Source organism: Balaenoptera musculus, chromosome 19 (genome assembly GCF_009873245.2).
Source record: "Balaenoptera musculus isolate JJ_BM4_2016_0621 chromosome 19, mBalMus1.pri.v3, whole genome shotgun sequence".
Lineage (NCBI taxonomy): Eukaryota > Metazoa > Chordata > Mammalia > Artiodactyla > Balaenopteridae > Balaenoptera > Balaenoptera musculus.
The window spans coordinates 48,813,330-48,832,357 of record NC_045803.1 but is presented as its reverse complement, the minus strand read 5'-3'; positions in this window follow the sequence as shown (position 1 = coordinate 48,832,357).

Genomic DNA, 19,028 nt, shown 5'->3' with positions numbered 1-19,028 from the left:
GAGTATTCTCAGAAGACTGGTACAGTGGTCCAGGTGACTGACAATGGTGGCTTAGACTAGAGTTATTATACATAAGATGGTAAAAGTTATATCTTAAATTTATTGAAGATTGTGATGTCTGAGCTTGCTGTTAATAATCAAGGATGATTTGTAAGTGTTTGTACCAAGCAACAGATGAATGATGGTACTATTTGCTAAGATAGAGCAGACACAGTGATTGAGAATGTCAGTTTGGAGGAGGGCTATGCAATAGTTCATTGTGAGCAATATGAAATATAGCATATCTATATAAAGACTCCCTAACCTACAGATGGGACTGGGTGAGATAATCGAGAGTAGATGAGAGGAACCCTGAGGACAGAGACTAGCAGTCCTCCAAAGCTCAGACTGGATGAGTAAGAGCAGATTAAGAAGCAGCAGCAGGTGAAGTAGGAAGAAAGCTACTAGGTGAGTGTGATGTTACAGAAGTCATTCAGAATAGGGTTTCAAGGGGGAAGGTGAAGTCATCTATGTAGGACCTTGAACAGATTCATTACAGTGAGAACTCAAAACTGACATCACATTTTGTCAAGACTTAATTTACTAATGATCCTAAAAAGATGATTTTATTGTATTTGTGGGGGGTAGAGAGCTTGATAAGAGTGGGCTAATCAATGTACAGAGTCCCTTGGATCCAATTTTCACTTTTAAGTTCCTCTTTTGAACAGTTCTGTTTGTGAAGATTAACATTTCATTACTTTTAGCCTTAGAGATTTTCCAAAAATAAACAAAAAGTTCATGTTTAATAGAATAAACCCATTCTATTTTAATTACCGTACTGAATTTGACCTTTTATAAATCTAAGGTATATGATGAGATCTTAGTGATCTTATGTTTCCTATATCTAGGAACATTTTGATATTTCATAATCCTAGAATTTATTTCTTTACTATTTATCAATTATTCCCATGTATGCTAGAAAAAGAATAAAATAGAAAGATAGGAGAATATTAAACTCACCTAAAAGGATAATGCGATAGTAAAATAAATTATCATCCAATTTTCTATTCTGTTACCCAAAGTATTACATCATCTTTCAAAAAGGTACTTTTTAGAAAACTGGACAAACTATCTTTGTAGCCTGTTTTTACTTTTCATTGAACACAGCTAAGAATTCAGATTTTTTTTCTTGCCTATAATGGCAAAGAAAATATACAAGACATTTCACAATTATTAGAAAGATGAGTACAAAGGGACAGCAGCACTCTGGACTCTAATGATGATGAAATTGATCATATAAGTGAAATATATCATATATGAATCTTCAGATGATGATGTAGATGATTTTCTCAAACTCAAGAATCATTGTGTGAACAATATACTTCTAAGGACAAAAAGAAATACAGTATTTTCATCCAATTAGTTATTTAATAAGGAAGAATGCCATCATACAATTTTTTATGACAAAAACCGGACCATGCCTTTTTGCTAAAAGAACATATGACAATATTCTTTAGTCCTTAATAAGGTACAGGTATCAGAAATTACTTGATGTAGAGAGGTTTGCTATGTTTAACACTTATTACAATTTTGAATAGTAATTTTCACTATCCCTTTCTTCTTCTTTCTTTAAATTATTTGCAAAAAAAACTAATAAATATTTTAAATAGATGATAGCCCATTAGACCCCAATGATAAATGACGATGACTGTTTTTCCTAGTATACTAAGAGTTAAGAAGAAATGTGAGATGAGTAAATGAAGACTATATGTTTTAAGCAATATTTTTAGGACTATTGCTGTGAGGAGGAGCAGAGAAATGGGCAGTAGCTGGAGAGAGATGTGTGTTTAAGGGATATTAAAGTGGATGCTGTTACTCAACAAACAATGCTGGGTGATGCTAGAACTCAGCATTGGGAAAAGGCCTGTACTTTGACCTAGCAAGGCCTCTTCACTATTATAATACAAATGTAGGCTTAAGTGGCCATGGGGTAATGGCCCTCAATCCTAGCTGCTGAGGCTCAAGGGGCACACCTATGGGAATCAAGGCCCTCCAAGCTTAAGGAAATTCTCTGGGAAATTACTATAATTTACATCAATATGCTATGATTGCTCTTGCCCCCAGAACAGGTCAAAATCAAACATATCCTGGGATATAGTTAGCAGGAATAGAAACTATTCTAAACACCACTGTGTCCTCCCCATAGGAGGGAGGTGAGCCCTACTATGTCACAACACAAAATGGAAACCAGTCTCAGTACAAGCCTGTGCAATGAGGTTGTCCTCAATTAACTGGGAACCCAGACATAAATGAGTCATGGCCAATTGTAATGGTGCCTGTTTTTAATAATATCTTGTATATGGGCAATGGTAGATTCTGTTGGGAAGGCAAAGCAGACCACCTTACTGATTCTTACATATTCTTACTGATTTGTCCTGTAATGAAACTGAATGATGTCATGATCATACCATTATGGTATAATAGTGGTGGTGTTGGTAAGACTCAACTACCTCATGTATCAATAAATATATCTTATGATAATACTGACCTCAGTGGTCAAATGTATTGGGAGAATGAGTTAAAGCTTCCTCAGTATGTAATACCCATGGAAAATGACTGGCCTGAGGAAGAACTGCATCAAGCTAACCATTAGCTGACTTCTGCACTAAATAGTTCTGTACAAGCTTATCATAAGGTACAAACAGCAGTCGATCAAGTGGTGGGGGGAGAATAATTAAATTGTACAAGAATGTAAAAATGTCTGTAATGCTTTTGTAAGACAAATTAGTTGTTTCTTTAAATCTATCCCTATCTCAAACAGGCTTCTCCAGACCTTAGGCACATTCACGTTGGTACTACTGCTACATCTGTTCTATAAATACTACACCAAATGTAAAAGCTCTGAAAGATCAGATCATTTTGCTGTAAGGGGTCCATGGCCTGAGACTAGAGGGTGGACTATGACATAATAAGAAATATATATTTGGTCTCTGTCCCTGGTTCCAGACAAGAGGTCCTAAAACCCTTGTAATTTCCTGAGTAATAGGGGTGCTAGGAGTATTTTATACAGAGCTCCTAAATCCTTTGGAATTTTCTGGGTGACAGGACCATCCTTCGTTCTAATAAGGCAACTCTTGATGGGCTCCTAAGTGGGGGCTGGTCACCAGAAAGACCAAGCATGATTAGAAGCCTGGAACTTTCAGCTCCATTCCCCATCCTCCCAGGAGGGAAGAGGGGCCGGAGACTGAGCTACTAAGCAATCGTGCCTACATGATGAAGCCCCCATTAAAATCCCTCAACCAGGATGCTGGGAGGACTTTGCGTTGGTGAACACACCCATGTGCCAGGAGGGTGGAGCACCCCAACTCCACAGGACAGAAGTTCCTTTACTCAGGACCCTTCCAGACCTTGCCCTATGTACCTTTCTCTGGCTGTTCATCTGTATCCTTTTTTATATCATTTCTAATAAAACAGTAAATGTACATAAATGTTTCCCTGAGTTCTGTGAGCCATTATAGCAAATTATGAAGCCTGAGGCAGGGGTTGTGGGAACCCATGATGTATAGCTGGTTGGTGAGAAGTACAGGTACAGCCTGGGACTTGTGACTGGCATCTGAAGTGGGGACACTCTTGTGGGACTTAGTCCTTAATCTGTGTGGTCTGCAGTAACTCAAGCTTGTTAGTGTCATAACTGAATTGTGGGACACCCAACTGGTGTCCAGAGAGCGGAAGAATCAGTTGGTGTGGGGGAAAAAAATCCATCACATGTGGTGTCACAGCGCTATGAGTATAGGAAAATGTTTTTTCCTTTAGGTAGATAGACATTCCTATGGATTTATAAGTAGGGAGAAGAGGTAGTGCTTGTCTGATTGCATCTCCCTTCTCTAGGAATTATGAAGCAATCCACATAAAGGAAGTTACTAAAGGTCACACAGCTAATCAGTGGTTGAGAAAACTTGAAAGTAAACCTGACTGCATAGTTCAAATGCTTAACTACTGTACCATGAAGGCAACTACTTATCTTACAGTAATCCAGTCACCTATGCTCAAGGTTTCCTTCATATTTTTGTTATAGCACTCACCATATTGTTTTGCGACTTATTTGTTTATTGTGTGTTTTTAAACTAGATCTCAGTTCCCTTTGTGGCAAGCAATGTGCCTGTCAAACTGGTGTGCTTATCCAATATTTGGTGAATGAAGTCAAGGAAGGAAGGGGAGGAGAGAAAAGAAAGAAGCCGGGATAAAGAGAAAGGAGAGAGGCAAAGATGGATAAAGCATATAAATAAATACATGGTCCTGATTCTGCCATGGACTGGCTTGTAACTGGGGAGAGAGAGAGAGAGAGATGATAGATAGATAGATAGATAGATAGATAGATAGATAGATAGATAGATAGATAGATAGATAGATAGATAATAGAAAGATATAAATTTTCCATGTGTCCTAGTTTCAGCATAAGTTGAATGTTTTGTACCAAGTCAACATTTTTCAAACTCTATTTTTCTGTGAAAACTTTCTTTAAATAATACCTGATCCAGACTGTAAACAAATGAATTACTTAAATGCTGTTGTGGTTGATAAGGTATGAGGAAAATCTAGTCATTTCCCTCTGCCCTCAGCTCACCAGAGTGACTCTATAGAGCCACACATCTCTAGAATTCTGACAAGAGCATTGGGGAAACACTGAATAAGGTGGGTTCCATCTTTAAAGATTGGTCAACTCCCCAGAGATGAGTTTGGCAAACCTCAGAGTTGTGGGGAGAGGAGGTGATTCTTCTGTAAACTGTTCATTTCTCCAGGCCCAACACTATCAACCGTTTCCTGAATAATACATTATTTTAAAGGGCAACAAAAAGAAATGACCCGGCGAGCCTCAACTAAGGAGCCCACATGCTGCAACTAAGATCTAGTGCAACTAAATAAATAAATAAATATTTTTTTTAAAAGTTCATAAGCCATGTGATTATATTTTTCAGAGAATACAAAGCATGCTATACTTGATTATTACTGTTATTGGGGTTTTTACCTTTTTGTTTATTTCCATATTCCTATATGTATTCTATATACAGATAACTTTATGAGTAAATAAAATTTAGCAACGGGGATATGGGGAAATATGTATACATACAGCTGATTCACTTTGTTGTACTGCAGAAACTAACACAACATTGTAAAGCAATTATACTCCAATAAAGATATAAAAAAAAAAAGATACGTGCACCCAAAAAAATAAAGATAAATAAAATTTATCATTCTTTATGCTTTAAAAATGAGAAAATAAAGAGCAATTTTTCATTACCTTTCCTTTTTTTCTGTTATCAGTTTTTACTCTATTAAGAGTTCTGAGGATAACTTTCTGTTAAAGCATCAAATCAAACTAATTACTCAGAGACAGTTTAAAGATAAACTGAATAATTCCAAAGATAAAAAGCACACCCACATTCTCTCAAGAAACCTCTGTTGATCAGATTTGGACTGACTCTTAGCAATAACAAAACAAAATCCTGAAACAGCAACAGACAAGAATATAAAAGAGAGCAGGTCATTCATGGTAGGGCCTTCCTTTGAGGCCACTCTCAATTTATTTCCAAAGCTTTAGGCAACAATAAACCTCTTTCTCCCCACATTTGCAGTAGCATTAACTCCAAGTCCCCATCACAAGAGGATGGTGTTACAACCATAAATTCTTTTCATTAAAAAGCTCTGATTCAACTCTGTGGGGGAACACACTGTAGATATAAGCTCAGTTCTCAATTCTCTCTCAAAAGAAATATAGCAGGTTCCAAGGGCTTTTCCTGGAATCATTAGCTGAATAGTTACAAAATCTGCTCTATTCACCATCTTAAGATATAGGTAAAAAGCAAATAGCTGTACCTTGAAACTTACAAATTTAGTATTCATGATAAACCTCTACTTATGGGTGAGACACAGGACCATGACCGGCAGTGACGTGTAATTTTGTTGAGGTATATACCATTCAAGTACAAAGGAATGGGTCATTCTCCATCCATCACTGGACCCATAAGTTGTCATATGAAGTGATTAAAAGTTTGTTACTTCATCTGAAAAGTGACTCCATGGGAAGAGAGAGAACCAAAATAAACATTTTGAAGCAGCTATTTGTGAAGTAAAGATTATATAGAGGCAATGTACAAATCTCAATTACACATATGATTCAGGCTAGAACCAGGAACTTGTAACATTAGTTTCATATTTGTGAAGTCCTAAAGATCCTGTTTTCTGTTCCTCACAAATGTGAAATTTTGATTCCAAATATGCTTTTTTAAAAAATCTGTGATCACAGATGTGAAACTGTAGTGATTTTTCTCAAATATTTCCACCCCAAAAAGCCTTCTTGAACTTCCACCATCAATAGAATCAAATCATTCACTGTATTATGGCTTTACCTATAGAATAATGAAAACTGTTAGGCTTTATCAAGCCTTATGTAGGTTCTTGCATTTTTAATAATGATTATTCCCGTATCAAGTACACACTAAGTTTATTTTACAGTTTGCATTCTAATGCAAAACGGACCTAGTGTGTGTGTGTGTACTTGGAGCCTCAATTAACAGCTGATGTTAGCTCATGTGGCAAGTGCAGCACCAGCAGGATAACGCAAGTGCCGTTCACGCAGCTCGGAAGAGTGCGCATATAACTGCCAAGATCAGCAGGAAAAGAAGGGAAGCTCCTTTGGAAGAATAAACATGCAAGACATGCTTGGAACCGAGAAGCATAAAAATAGAGACTCGCCAAAGAGAGGCAAGAACTTTTTAGGCAGAGTTTGGAACATCAAGATGTGGAGCTGTAAAATTATGTGATCTATATAAAGACATAGTTTGTTGTGGCAGGAAAAATACGCATTGACTTTAGATACACAGACCTGGTTCAAATCCTGACTTTCCAATTCTTACACTGTGACTACTTTCTGAACTGTGACTATATGCAAGTCAATAACTACTTTTTTTAATGGAATTTCGTCTTTCATGTGACATATTTGCGGCATGAGAGAAGACGAGTGAAAACAGATTCAAAATCTTTTGCAGCTTTACAAAATGCCTGTCCACTAATCCGAAGCAAATGTGATCTTTATTTTTTAAATCTATTGGGAAAGTGACCTTTTCTAATGAAGTAAATACATTTAAAAGTAATTTAAAGATATCAATTCCTTCAAATGCCTCTCCCCACTTTATACACAAATCTGGCAATTTTCCTTGCTTGACACAGTATCAGTACTAACTTCCTCCCCTAGATTACTTTAGAAAGCTATGAAAAATGTATGAAAATTATAATAATACATTTCATTTTAGTTTTAATTTACTATCCCTATTTCAGTGATCAGATACATAGTACAAACATAGGGTGATATGCAACTACAGGATTGATAAGAAAATGCTAAAAAATAGGTCTGTCTTTAATTTTAAAAAAATCAAAACTGAGCCTTGGCTACTTTGTTCATTTTTTTTTTAAATCCTATTGCTTTGTTTCACCAAAAGAAATGTAATTACAAAGTGTTGATTGAAACAATGTTGATCTAACCATTAAAAAATAATGCATTTTCTATCGCTAGCACAGTGATCTAAACCATCTTTAAATTATTCTGCCCTCCCCATTATTTTCTGAAGTATTTATGTTACAAGTGTCTCAATGAATCCTTATCATGCCATTGCCCCATAGTTGAAGACAAGTATTTCAGGCTTGAATCCATTTCCAATTAGTGAAACGGAGGCAATGAGCAAGACTGACGATAGTTTTGTGCGATGAGTATTTAGAACCCTTTAATGGACAGTGGCTGTTTACAGAAGTTGTTGATCTCAGTGTAGGATGGCAGTTGTTCTGAGCTGATTTTCCAGGGAGTTCAGGAAAGTTTGTTTTCTAATAGATATATTAACAATACACCCGGGGCTTCCCTGGTGGCGCAGTGGTTGAGAGTCTGCCTGCTAATGCAGGGGACACGGGTTCGAGCCCTGGTCTGGGAGGATCCCACATGCCGCGGAGCAGCTGGGCCCGTGAGCCACAACTGCTGAGCCTGCGCGTCTGGAGCCTGTGCTCCGCAACAGGACAGGCCGCGATAGTGAGAGGCCCACGCACCGCGATGAAGAGTGGCCCCCGCTTGCCACAACTGGAGAAAGCCCTCGCACAAAGACCCAACACAACCAAAAATTAATTAATTAATTAATTAAAATGAATAATGCTTTAAAAAAAAAATACACCCAACTTTCTATAAAGGAGCTAGAGTCCAGCTTAGAAACAGCACTGTCCTTTGCTTACCACGCAGCTAATTTGTCTACAACTTGGTGGACAAGCATTGTTGACAGAGGATGCAATGTGCTGACCTCTCCCTAATCTAATTCTCAATTGACCTATTCCTGCGAAACTTTCCATAATGCACTGCTCTCCACATCCTCTCTGTGATCAGTAACCTTTCTTCAACCTTGAAATATTTATAGAGTATTTTTAACCTGCTTTCTCTTACTGAAACCCAGCTCCTCCCTGGGACTCCTCTGCCAACACTCTCTACCAGGAACTGGTTTTTGTCACATGCTCTGCATAGCTCAGTCCAGTCCAGTCTTCATTCAGGTGTCCTCCTAGGTGCCCAGGCTTTTTTCACTCCACACTTTGCTTTCCTCTCGTTCCTAGCATTCATCTTTGCAGCTACAGCATCCTCTCTATTCCCACCACACCCTCTTCTCATTGCACTTCCTTGCTAATCTCCTAGACATTCTTCATTAACTAAAGAAGGAAGGTCTTAACTCAGGCAGAGTCTTCTTCATTCCCCCAACTTCTTGCCAATATTCTCAATGACTATAGCGTCCACATTGATGGGCTAACATCTTACTTTTGGTACTTTGATCTCCTTCTCCCCGAACTTCCATCTCCCACACTACCTCCTCACATCTTGTCTTCACCAGACGTGACACCATTTCTGCAAAGTGGATTTTAAGTATCCACCTTCTGATCACACCAGTCCACTTGCTCAAGTTTGCCTCCACCGCCGGCCCACCCCGCGACCATCCGAGACCTCCAGGCCATTGACGTGGCATTCCCACTGCCATTAGTCCCACCCTAACACTGCTCCTTGCCCAGCCTCTTTCCTTGGTCCGTCATTTTAATCACTCCTTTAAAATGCCCTTGACTTGATTCCCATCACTCTCTTTCACTCTCCCTGGGAATAATCACAGGTTATTTGCTGAACCTTAATATCAATCCACACAGCACCTCAACCAACAACCCAGCTGACTGCATTCCCTTTATAGTCATGATTGCAAGTTGCAAACTGGCACTTACTACTTCTCACTAATCCTATTATTTTCTAGTAAGCTTACTTTCCCACTCCTGAGAGGAATATTTCATACATTTTCCTATCCGTCAAAACCCTTTCACTTTTCCTCCTCACAACTGATTTTTCTTGCCTCATATTTCCTTGAGAAAGTGAAAGTAAACATACATGGTATACTGATTTTTCACCGACAAATTTATATACCTATCCTTGAATCCGTTTCCTTCTTCCTTCCTGTCACAAGACAGTAAGTACCCCATACCCCCAGAGAATTCTTAAAACCTCCCCCTACTTAGTACCTAGATTGCACCTCCTAGACCCAACCTAAACCCTTTACTCGTGTGGTTATTCCCTCCCTATCTTTCTTTAAACTGGATTATTTATTTCAGCAAACAAACTCACGTCACTTTCTATTACCTAAAAAGAAATAAGGGACTTCCCTGGCGGTCCAGTGGTTAAGATTTCGCCATCCAATGCAGGGGGTGCAGGTTTGATCCCTGGTCAGGGAGCTAAGATCCCACATGCCTCACGGCCAAAAAACCAAAATGTAAAACAGAAGCAATACTGTAACAAATTCAATGAAGACTTTAAAGATGGTCCACATCAAAAAAAAAAAATCTTTAAAAAAAAAATGAAACTAAACTAAAATAGCATAATATAAAATTATATGTATATATATATACACATATACATAACACACATATACTCATACTCCTATAGCTTATGCCTCATTTTTTTGTTCCCCTTTACAACAAGACATCTCAATAGAGTTATCTCTAGAACTTCCCCAATTCCTAACCTCGAATCCGCCCCAGTCAAGCTTGAATCCCCACTTCTCAACAGACACCACTCCTGTTAGGATCATCAGTGACCTAACTGCCAAACCGAACCTAACAAGCAACAAGTGTTACTGGAAATCTTCTCATGCCTTAGTTGCCAAGTTGACCATTCATAGTGATCCTCCAAAGAATAGGGAATGGACAAGAGTACAGAGTCACAAGTTATTCTGCAACAGAGTTGAGACAGACAGTGGCTCAGAGTCAGAGAAAGAGTTAGGAGAAAGTAAACAGAAAATGGAGGTCGACACAAGGCCCCAATCAAAGCCAGGAACATGGTCAGGAAGACATAAAGGTAAAGAGTGGGACAAAGACAAGCAGGTTTGCAATGATAACAAGACTAAACCCACTGACTGGTTCCGCAGAGCCCAGGGGCACACTGGACATGGACATAGAAGTCAGTTGCCATTAAGGTATAAGAATACATATATATATATATATTTGTGACCTTTTGAAAGGATACAATCTTTTATAAATTTATCAACTCTTCTGTAATAATTACTTGCTATATTTATATAAAATTCTATGTTTATAACAGTGCTTCTTTTCAAACACACATACAAATTAGGTCACTGCAAGTATAGTACTGAAAAAAAATGAACTTTGGTGCACTTGTATCTCTCTATATATAAATGGAATATTTTGGATAAATAAATACAGTTCTATCTACTGTTTGTGAAAATGTAGCAGTCTCTACACTGGCACTGTTCTGTTTTGTGTCAAGCCCATCTGTTGTAATTATCCAAATGTCTATTTTTATTATTCAATTTCCCAATAACATGTGTCTGCCTTCCTTGTCCCATTAACTTTCTATTCTTTTATGTGCTTCCTATAGAATAATCAGCTCTATTCACTATATTCCACTGGCAAAAAATGTTTTAGGCAAGAAGAGGATATGGACAAAGGGCAACTTTACAAAGTGCTGATAATTATCATGGTCTTTGATACACAACACCTATTTACCCTATAAACAAGACTGACCCAGACAGAATAATCTTTTCCTAAATTTGTATGTAGTAGTAATAGGAATAGGAATATTAAAAGTAACTATATTGATCACTGTATCTAATTGGGTTAAATTATATTGTACAATATAACACCCCCCAAATTAAAATGCAGATGAATAGAAAGACCGTTACTGAAATGTGGGACTGTTGGTGGTTGTCACAGATTTCTCTTCTAGATAGAACTCATGCTTCCTCTTCCTTGGGAAAGCTATCTTGGTGTATGTAATAAAGTCCCCACACCAGGTACTGAGCAAGCTCTTGCATACTTTCCTGGGGTCTTCCTTATATTCTGAGTAGGAGACAAAGCAGTATATTAACCATCAGCCACTCTGCCCACCCAGTGATCCCAGACTCATTGCTAGTTTTAGGAAACAATGCTGAGGAATCTCACAACTGGATCTAGCCTCAAGTCAAAACTGACTTGTAACCTAGTGCTGCATTTGCCAATCCTGTGTGCTGTTAGAGCCCTATAACCAGAGCAGAGTCTTTGATCTGACTTACAAAGTGCGTCAGAAAAACACTAAGGATCCAAGGACCACTTTTAAATAATTTCACTAAAGAACAAATGTTCCTGAAAACAAATATATCAAGGAAATATGTTTCTTTGTCCTTAAATATTTACCTTAGTTCAAAAGTCAAACAGCTTACGCATAACTATATGTTAGTTTATTATGTTAAACTATATATTACATTTTCTGTAATGTAATAGAAAACTAGGTTTGGCATCTACTTCTGGTTCAGATACTAACTAGTAGTTTTCCCTTAAGGAAGAGATTTAACTTCCATTCATTCAAAATATATTTATTGACCATCTACTATTGACCATCTGTGAAGACATGTTTTGTGTATCCTTTTAGCCAAGCATCGACCATAAATAACATTCTTTAGAGCATAAAAGCAACATCTCTTAAGCTACATGTTATTTTTCTAATAGACAAAAAATAGTTTCATTTCCCACAGGAGCAGAGATTATGGTTTTAGGTCTCCCTAGCACTTGCTTAAAAAACTTTGCAAGTTTTTTTTTTCAAACTGTACTGAAAAGATATCATAATGTCCCTCTTTGGAACAAGCTACCCACAAGCAGAAATTAGGGCTTGTTTTCCATCGATACAGAAATATTTTCACAGGAGAAAACTTCTCTCAAAATAAATCAAAGAGTTTACCACCAGATCATATCAGTGCTAAGGAAAGCATAATAAAGACATATAACTAATATCATCTGGTTTTTCTAGGTGACAAATATATTGCCTCTCAAGAATATAACCTATCCCTTCAGCCAATTATCCTGGCTCAGTGACCAAGGATGATTTGATAAGCTAAAGAAATCTTTATTCTCATTCCATTAAACATAATTTTAAACCACTTTATTAAGGTATAACTGACATACAAAAAGCTGTACATATTTAATGTATACAACTTACTGAGTTTGAAGTATACACCCATAAAACCACCGTGAAACAACTGTTTCCTGGATCTTGAACCATCTCCTCATCTTTTATCTTAGAATGGTGTAGCTTAGAAAAGAAAGTGCAAATTCTAAGTCATAAAATATAACTATTTGCATCAAAAGGGCTAATAATTCCCCTACAAATGTATTTTGATGTCAATTCTTGAATTATTTGCATAAGTACAGAAATGATGCTCTTCAAGTTAGCAGTTAGCAAATAAATCTCCCAAATTACATGATGATGTAGAAATGATATACAGAACACACCCACTCTGGGCAGGTAATGCTCATGGCATTTGGAACAAAGACTTTCTAAGCCATATGCCAAGAGGAATAATAACAAGGCAAATTAATAACAAGGTAATAATTCTTCCAACTTTGTTCTTCTTCAAGACTCTTGGCTATTCATGCTCCTTTGCAACTCTGGCTATATTTTAAAATCAACTTGTCAAATTCTATCAATAATTTTGAGGGTAGGTTGATTAAATCTATAATTTTTTTAGAAAAATACCACTTTGTAATATTGAATCTTCCAATCCCATCATTTATTTCAGCTTTCTTTAATTATTCTTGTAAATGTTTTATAATTTTCTTTTAGATGTTCTATGTATGCTTTAGCAGATTTATTCTGGCACTTAGTGTATTTATTTTGTTCTCAATAGTATTTCTTACCATGAGAGTTAACATTTAAAATACAATTTATATTCTAACTAATCTACGTTTGTGAATCATAAAATAGTCCCTATTTTTGCACTAATATTTTTTCTAATATATGTACTAAGCAGAAAAGATCATAGCTGTGAGCACAAAGACATTTACCATAAAATCGTTTTGTTATTTTGGGTCTATCAGTCCATGTCTGATTATGATGGAGGAACAAAAGAAAGTTGGGATTGATCCACAAGACAGATACCCAGGGAGGCTTGATCACCATTACCTGGACTTGAAGGGGAAAAAAATGGGCACGGTAGCTCAGAAGCTGAAATTTTGGTAAATGTAAAGATATAACTTTCATCACTAATGTCATAAAAGGAAATTTTCCAAAATCCACATCCTGGAAAATTCCCACTCAGTGTAACTAGAGATTTACCCAAAGGGCAGTCCATGCTCAGTGCTGGCCAAAAAGTAGCTTTGTTGGGGCTTCCCTGGTGCCACAGTGGTTGAGAGTCTGCCTGCTAATGCAGGGGACACGGGTTCGAGCCCTGGTCTGGTAGGATCCCACATGCCGCGGAGCAACTGGGCCCGTGAGCCACAATTGCTGAGCCTGCGCGTCTGGAGCCTGTGCTCCGCAACAAGAGAGGCCGCGATAGTGAGAGACCCGCGCACCGCGATGAAGAGTGGCCCCCCACTTGCCGCAACTAGAAAAAGCCCTCGCACAGAAACGAAGATCCAACACAGCCATAAATGAAAATAAATTAAATAAATAAATAAATAAAAATTTAAAAAAAAAAAAAGTAGCTTTGTTGTCTCAGACTTAAGGTCCAGAATCCAAGCTCTGTACACAGTTGGATCTCTCCCCGTTGGTGAACATATTCTCAGCAAACTCCCAGGCCCCATTCTTTGCTTTGTCCCACACTGTTTCCCAGTAGTGACAGCCAGAAATGAAGCAAGGGGAGCTCAAGACATAAAATGAGTAGCTGAATCTCTCAACACATGCTTACACCCTCTGATGTTCCCACATTGGACATTCCTCAGGTCATCTGAAATGATGAGGAATTCATAGGTTGTGTCAACATCCAAAGTCATATTCATTTAGAAGTTCAGCATCCTTGGATTCATCTACAGAATAGCTCTCAGCTGGAGCTCTTGTTCCTTGAACTTAGAAACCAGTTCCCCCATCTGGCAACTGGATCTGACGTTGTTCTTCTGAAAGACCAAAGAGCAGAAGGGGCATGATAAACCCTCTCCCACTGAGCTACTTCTGCAGTGAATTGATGCATTGGAGGCAACATACCCACACTTCAGGTACATGGGTTTTTCAAGATAAAATAGGCAGACATCTAGTTGCTTCTTCTAAGTGTTCAGCCATGGCAGCTGTGTCTCCTCCACTAGATTCTCTTCTGGCTTCCAGCTATTTCCACTGACAGCTCAGTCCTGGAGTGAGATTGACCTACAAGGGGCTTTGATTGGAGTGGGCCTCTCCTCCCACCTCATTCACATCCTGCCTCTCCTCTGTAATCTAATCAGAATTCACTTAATAATAATTCTGGCATAAGTGAGTATTTTACTAATGTCATAGAGAGATTACCACAAAGGAAAAGATTTCACCTAGAGAGTGTTATTTTTTAATTAATATGGACAACATATTACCCTGTTATCATTCTGCATTAGACCTTGAATATTATGTCTGTTGATGATAAGATGTAGAATCAGGATGGAAATTTTTTAAATATGAGACATCATTATTAACCTTTATAAAGTGAATGGAGCTAGTTTTAAATAGTTTTTGATTATAAAAGCAAAATCCCCTCATATTCTGATCAAGGAAATTAACTAAACCAACTAAGAAGTCTTTCCTAAAGTTCCACTTAATAGACACAATCACTTCCTCAAAAGGGCTTTTTCACCACAATTGAGAATATCCTCCTTTAGAAGTTTGGTAAATAAATCCCCAGCTGTTCTCTGACAGTCAGTTAGTTAGTCAAGATCCTGGGGGTTATTTGTTAGTTATAGTATCAAAAGTAAAAGATATTTTTGTAATCTTACATCCCTTACATCATAACATATATAAGATTTTTTTTTAATGTTCAAAACTGTTCTTCATTGACTTAGATGACTCATAGATGATCAGAGTTTGAGGACTAAGAATGAAAATTTGGGTGGGGAGAGTATTTGAGATAGGGGTGGAAGAGGTATTAGTTTACATTTAGATGATTAAATAGTCTTTCAATTAATTATTTCCACAGTAATCATTAGAGACCCTCATCATTTCATACCCAAAGCAAAGCACATTCCAAGCTCTCCAGTCACGTTGTCTTATTAAGGCAGAGAAACACACAACTCTAAATATAACTTGTAACCCATTTTTACTAGTTTTTTTACATTGCACTTCTCCATTGTTTTGGAGGTACCATACAGTGTCATATAAACATATATATATATGAAGTTTGAATTTCTTATTATTTTAATGTTTCAATTAATTTATATTGTAACTCCTTTTAGAATGGTCTCACATTTTGCAAATATTCTCACGTTTGTAGTTTAATTAACTCTTGCTCATGAAGGACTGGTCCCTGATGTGTGGTAAGAACACTTTTTTCTTCTTGTGGTACACTTAATGTGAGATCTACTCTCGTAACAAAATCTTAAGTGCACAATACAGTATTAACTATAGGCACGATGTTGTACAACAGATCGCTAAAATTTATTCATCTTTATTACTGAAGCTGTATATCTGTTGAACAGCAATTCCCCATTTCCCCCTTCCTTCAGCCCCTGGCAACCACCATTCTACTGTTTCTATGAGCTTGACTGTTTTAGATACCTTATATAAATGGAACCATGCAGTATCTGTTCCTCTGTGACTGGCTTATTTCACTTAGTATACTGTCCTCAAGGTTCATCCATGTTATTGTATATGGCAGGATTTCCTTCTTTTTAAGGCTGAATAATACTCTGTTGTATGTATGTATACACCACATTTTGCTTATTCATTCATCTGTCAATAGATATTTAGGTTGTTTCCATTCGCTATTGTGATTAATGCTGCAATGATCATGAGAGTTCAGGTATCTCATTGCGATCCTGACTTCAAATATTTTGGATATATATTCAGAAGTAGAAGTACTGGATCAACACCAGTTCTATTTTTAATTTTTTGAGGAAATGCCATACTGTTTTCCACAGCAGCTGCACAATTTTGCCTTTCTACCAACAGTGTACAAGGTTCCAACTTCTCCACATTTTCATCAATACTTAATATCTTTTTTGTTGTGTTTTATGGTTTTGGGGTTTTGTGGGGCTTTTTTTAATACACCTTTATTAGAGTATAATTGCTTCACAATGCTGTGTTAGTTTCTGTTGTACAGCAAACTGAATCAGCCATATGCATACATATATCCCCATATCCCCTCCCTCCTGAGCCTCCCTCCCACCCTCCCTATCCCACCCCCCTAGGTTGTCACAAAGCACTGAGTTGATCTCCCTGTGCTATGCAGCTGCTTCCCACTAGCTATCTATTTTACATTTGGTAGTGTATATATGTCAATGCTACTGTCACTTTGCCCCAGCTTCCCCTTCCCCCACCCCATGTCCTCAAGTCCATTCTCTATGTCTGTGTCTTTATTCCTGCCCTGCCACTAGGTTCATCAGTACCACTTTTTTTAGATTCCATCTATATGCATTAGCATACGGTATTCGTTTTTCTCTTTCTGACTTACTTCACTCTGTATGACAGACTCTAGGTCTATCCACCTCACTACAAATAACTAAATTTCGTTTCTTTTTATGGCTGATCCATTGTATATGTGTGCCAAATCTTTATCCATTCATCTGTCAATGGACATTTAGGTTGCTTCCATGTCCCGGCTATTGTAAACAGTGGTGCAATGAAAATTGTGGTACATGTCTCTTTTTGAATTATGGTTTTCTCAGGGTATATATACATGTTCTTGGATTGGAAGAAATCAATATTGTGAAAATGACTATACTACCCAAAGAAATCTACAGATTCAGTGCAATCCCTATCAAACTACCAATATGGCATTCTTCACAGAATTAGAACAAAAAATTTTACAATTTGTATGGAAACACAAAAGTCCCCGAATAGCCAAAGCAATCTTGAGAAAGAAAAATGGAGCTGGAGAAATCAGGCTCCCCGACTTCAAACTATACTACAAAGCTACAGTAATCAAGACAGTATGGTACTGGCACAAAAACAGAAATATAGATCAATGGAACAGGATAGAAAGCCCAGAGATAAACCCACGCACATATGGTCACCTAATTTATGACAAAGGAGGCGAGAACATACGATGGAGAGAAGACAGCCTCTTCAATAAGTGGTGCTGGGGAAACTGGCAGCTACAGGTAAAAGAATGAAATTAGAACACTATCTAACACCATACACAAAAATAAACTCCAAATGGATTAAAGACCTAAATGTAAGACCAGACACTATAAAACTCTTAGAGGAAAACATAGGAAAAACACTCTTTGACATAAACCACAGCAAGATCTTTTTTGTGGGGTTTTTTTTTAATAGCCATCCTAACAGTTATGCAGTAATATATCATTCTGGTTTTGAGTTGCATTTCTCTGATGACTAGAGATGCTGAACATCTTTTCATATACCTATTGGCCATTTGCATGTGTTCTTTGGAAAAATGTCTATTCAAACCTTAGCCCATTTTTTAAACAGGGTTTTTTTGTTTGTTTGGGGTTTGTTTGTTTTGTTTTGTTTTTTTGCTATTAACTTCTAGAAGTTTCTTACGTATTTTGGAGATTAGCTCTTTAACAGATAAATGGTTTGCAAATATTTCCTCCCATTCTGTAGTTTGCCTTTCCACTCTGTTTATTGTTTCCTTTGCTGGGCAGAAGTTTCTTAGTTTGATGTTGTCTATTCTTACTTTTGTTGCTTGTGCTTTTGATATAGTATACAAGAAACCAATACCAAGACCAAAGTCATGAAGCTTTTCCCCTATGTTTTCTTCTAGGAGTTTTACAGTTTTAGGTCTTATATTTAAATGTTTAATACATTTTGAGTTGTTTTTGTGTGTGTGTTACAAGATAAGTGTCCAATTTCATTCTCCTACACGTGGATATCCAGTTTTCCCAACACCATTTACTGAAGAGACTATCCTTTCCCCATTGTATATCTTGGCACCCTTGTAGAAGATAAGTTGACCATATATGTGTGGGTTTATTTTGGGGCTTTCCATTCTGTTCTACTGTTCTATATGTCTTTTTTTATACCAGTACCAATTAATTGCTGTAGTTTTGCAATACAGAACTATGATGCTGTCAGCCTTGTTCTTTCTCAAGATTGCTTAGGCTATTCTGGGTCTTTTGTGGATCCATATGAATTTTAGGGTTGTTTTTCCTATTTCTGTAAAAATGCCACTAGGACTTTGATAGGGATTGTATTGATTCTATAGATTGTGTTGAATAATGTAGACATTTTTACAGTATTAAGTCTTATAATCCATGACAACAGAATGTCTTTCAATTTATTTGTGTCCACTTTAATCATCACTGTTTTATAGTTTTAACTGTACAAGTATTTTACCTTCCTAGTTAAGTTTATTCTGTATAATATCTACGACCCATTTTGAGTTAATTTTTGTGTATGATGTGAAGTACGGGTCCAAATTCTTTCTTCTCCATATGGATATCCAGTTGTTGAAAAGATTATTATTTCCCCCATTGAATTTTCTTGGCATCTCTCAAAAATCAACTTACCGTAGATGTACGGATTTCTTTCTTCATTCTCGATTCTATTCCATTGTTCTATATGTCTATCTTTATGCCAGTATCACAAT